The 4,572-nt window shown below is 34.2% G+C and overlaps 1 protein-coding gene across 1 annotated transcript in view; it reads left to right on the plus strand.

The window, feature by feature from the left end:
• Positions 3,233-4,572, plus strand: part of LOC109840657 (G-box-binding factor 3-like) — a 7,617-nt gene continuing 6,277 nt past the window's right edge. The window contains exon 1 of the mRNA XM_020409384.1: positions 3,233-3,468. The gene's annotated coding sequence lies outside the window, so the exon portion shown is untranslated. The remainder of the gene's footprint in view (positions 3,469-4,572) is intronic.

Here is a 4,572-nt window from a genome sequence, read left to right on the forward strand (position 1 = left end):
AAATAGATTTATTAGATTAAATCCAACAGAAAGAGCTGGGTTACCTGGGCATGGAGAATAGATGAGCTGAATGATAGAGATTGAAGATGATAAAATTCCACTTTTACCCTTTAATAAAAAAAGAAAAAATAAATTATTTTCGGAGCACCGAAGCAAAGCCCTTATGATAAACCTTTGCTTTATTTTGTCATTATTTACGAGAGATATCTTTCTTTTAAGTAGTTTTTTAGTCGTGAGTGAATAGGAACGAACAAATCAAAGCTCTTAAAACTGTACACTACTCGTTTAGTAAACTGATCGATCCAATTAAGATTCATCCGCATTCACGCCTGATTGATGCTCAACAATTCCATTTAGGGGCTGATTGGTTATTTCCTAAAAAACCAAAAAATAGAAATGCAAACAAAAAAAATTCAAAAAGTACAATTTCACACATTTTCATCCCTAAAACTCACCCACAACATCTAATAAAATATTATTTTTATCCAACAAATCATCCATCACATCTAATAAAATATTATTTTCATCCAACAACTCATCCATCACATCCACCACATCTAATAAAATATTATTTTCATTCACAACATCACTCAACTCATCTCATCTCATATTTAAAAATTACTCACATCATCCAATAAGATTGTGATAACTCATCTCATCTCATTAACATTTCATTTCTTTGTTTTCCTCCAAAAAAACTAGGAAAACAATTTCCTTAAGTGTGAGTCACATCATTCAATAATATAATGACAACTCATCTAATCTCATATATTTTCTTATTTTTAAGAAAAAACCAAGCAAAAGAAAATAACCTATTACAAGAAATAGGTTTCTTATAATTTATTTCATTATTTTTTTCGTCAACCAAACAACATCAAAATAATTTTTCTTAAAAAATCACTCACATCATCCTATAATAAGGTGACAACTCATCTTCATTTCTTTGATTTCCTTCTTTTTTTAGCAAACCAAACACTCCCAAAACAATTCTTTAATTTAATAGTTTTTCATTTCTTTGAATTTCAATTTTTTTAGACAAACAAACAGGCCCTTATATTCAAAAGTTTCTCACAAAATGTAAGGCCAAATTGCGCTTATATAGCATATTGCTGCAACTAATTTTCATTTATATATCCCCATCTGTGTTCAGTAGCAAAAAATTATATATTGAATTTTTTAAAACTTGCACTTATATACTTTCACTTTTTTAGTAGACTTAAATACCCTCAAGTTGATAAAATTTTCACATGAATACCCTCGGTTATGCAAACGTGTGGGAATTTAAGTGTAAATTAAAACATTTTAGGGCATTTAAGTGTCAGATTTAAAATTTTTAGGATATTTAAGTGTAGATTTTAATAACTTTAGGGTACGCAACTGCTACCAAAAATAAGTTCAAGTTTAAAATATTTTTGGGTGTTTTCTTTCTATTCTATTCAATAGAAGTGAGGGTATATACAAAGGAATTGAGATCCTCTACTCATACATAGTACCTCCTAATATTTGCTAATGTATCTCCACCTTTAATTTTGTGGACAAGTACAAAGTGGAAGGTGGGGTCCACAAAATAAAAGGTGGAGATGCATTAGCAAATATTAGGAATCACTATGCATGAGTAGAGGATCTCAATTCTATACAAAGGGGAAGTAGACAAAACGATAGGACGTGTAGGTGCTATTTAGCCCGAATTTAAAGATAGTTTGAGGTGGTAATTACAAAAAAGCATTAAAGTACCATATCCGGAACCGTATGCAGGCCGCAAATCCATATCCTTTACTTCCAGTAGATCGTCCTGTAGCGGACGTGAAAGACGGCTTAAATCCAATTTTTAACTTCATACAAACATAAAAATGAAACATTTTTTTATTCACAAAACATCTGCCACGTCGGCTACATGAAAGGGCCTACAGCTGGACCTCGTGATTCGAGACCCCTCACCTTGCTGGCTGCTTCTAAAAACACCACGTGTACAGTTATTGTGACGTGTGCAAAACGACTGAGGGGCTGTTTGGTGGTTGTTGGTAAAGTTGTGTATTTATGACACAACTTAAAAAATTGTTGTCCACCTCATCAATTTCACTTTTATATTTTTCTTTGTTTGTTTTTTATTCCATTAGAATCATAAAACACTTGTTTGGTTTGCAAAATAAAACTTTAATTGTTTATTTGGAAAGTGTAAAAAGTGGGATCATATTGGTTGGAATTATTTTTTACTAACTTCAATGTTAGCTTTCTCCTAAAATCATGTCTTTTTTTCATGAAAACACTTTACAAGCCACATCAGCATATGAAATCACTTTACACTATTTTCACAACTACAAACAAACAATTGAAAGTGATGAAAGCTGACATTGGGACCCATTTTTTTCACTTTACATCCTTTTACATGGTAAAAACATACAACCAAACAGCCCCTGACTAGCTCCCACAGTGGGCTTCTATACCCGTACAGTACGGCTCAACCAAAATTGCTAGTTCTTAAAATGTTTCCCCCCTTACATTTTTAGCATCTATAATCAGCCCCTCAAATCATTTAAATTGTTACTACATCCCTTATAAATTTCCACTACTGAGTACCCTCTTCGAGCTTGTTTGGCAAATCTCCCGCGCTATAGCTAAAATTTGTTTAGCAAAAACTATACTGAAATTTTAAAATAATTTTTTAGATTTTAAATGCGGTAATTAAACCAATTTACTCCTGGAGCAGACGACATGAAGTCTAGAACGAAAACAATGAAGGCTGTAATCAGCTTAAGGAAAAATGTCTAACGAATGCTTAGATTTAGCAAAAAAGAGAGTGATTATAAAATAAATTAGAGAGAGTAGCTGACCGTTGGGGAAGAAAAACTTAAATTTGTGTGGATTAAAAATATTTTTGTAATGGAAGTACTGTTCGTTGAACGGCATAGCTAACATCCCATTCCAAAACGCAAATCGAATGGACTAATTTGAAGCAACTTATAAAATCTAAGAATCCAATAGCAATTTTAATAAGTTGGCGGACTAATCCCAAAAATACCAAAGACGTAAGATACTGGCATCCAAAGAACCCATTTAAATAATGGCCCAGTTGAGACACCTCCTCCACGCTACAGCTCACGCCACCGTCGCGTTCATTTGTCACGGATTAGAGTCTACTTAGCACTAATTTATTGATAATTTAATAGCGGACAGACGATAAATAGACACGTGTATGTGACGTGGCACAGCTCGTCCTCCTTGGCTTCTTCTTCCTCTCTCCCTCTCCCCTCGCCTCCCCTCTCTTTTCTCCGCGCCTTTCTTTAGAGAGAGAAAGATAACTGGGAAAAAAAATCGATTTTTGTTTTAAAAAAACTTTGGGAAAAGGAAATTGAAATCTAGGGTTAGGGTTTCCTTTTGTAAATCCGGCAAGCCTCTGTGCTGTTAGTTTTTGCAGTGCCGCGACCGATTGAGGGAGATTCGCTGCGATTTGGTTTGGGATTATTGCAGGTATTTTGGACCTTGCTTTGATGTCTTCATTTTTGTTTTGAGAATGCTGGATTTGTTTGAAATTCTGCCTTTTTAGTCGATGTTGGTGCTGGATCTTTGTGATTGAGGATACCTTGTTGTTTATTTACGTAGATCCCGTGGAATTTGAGTAAATTTTGATGTTTCATGCTTGATCTTGACCTTTGTGCCCTGGAATTTTGGGAAATTTTGGGATATGCGACTGCTGTGGAGTGAAAAAGAGAGAAAACTTTCCTATTTGGAGCGGGGGTATTTTTGTCATTTAATGGTAGGTCACTAGTCATAGGGGATATGCTGGAACGCAAAGATCTGCACTTTTGTTTACTCGATGGTTTTTTTTGTCTGGTGAAAGACATTTATACCCCCGTAAGATATAAAACCACATTTTACAGCAGCATCTTCTCAGTTCTCACCTCATTTGTAGTTTATTACTATTTTACTTCTTTGTTTTATTCTTATTTTTAAGCCTATTGAGCATGCAAATAAACTTTGCCTCATCATCTTGTACTTAGCTAAACTTAGGAATTGAGATTGCTGTGAAACTTTAACAACTGTTGTGTAGTTTGGTATGTAGATGGATGTTTTAGGTATTAAGTGAAGCACATGGGAAATATTTATTCAGAAAATTGAATTATGATGTACATATATGGTTGGTATTAATTAAATGAGAAACCTGATATCTCCATCTGATAGATTTGACTTTGTAAATGAGAGACACTTCAGGAAAATGAGAGACACTTCAGGAAAATGTCCTTTTTTAACTTGCAACCCAACATACATTCACCTGAGGTACGGAACAGTGTTGTTGATTGCCACCTACTCCCTGTTGGTAGATTTATCGGAGATCGGTAATTTTTCTTGCTTGATCCATAGTCTGATAGGATGCTTGTGGTAGAAATCATGATCTGTTCTGTAGATTTGCTTGGAAAATGTTACTCACCTGGAGCTAGGGGCCTGGATATTCTCGAAAGGATATGGGTAGAAGATGAATGTTTTAGGCTACTTGAGATGTGAAGCTTATGTGAACAGGATCTTAATAAATCTTTAATAAACATTTTTCATGAAACCAACTCGCCATTTTGCTCG

The sequence above is a fragment of the Asparagus officinalis genome, chromosome 5, assembly GCF_001876935.1.
Source record: "Asparagus officinalis chromosome 5, Aspof.V1, whole genome shotgun sequence".
NCBI lineage: Eukaryota > Viridiplantae > Streptophyta > Magnoliopsida > Asparagales > Asparagaceae > Asparagus > Asparagus officinalis.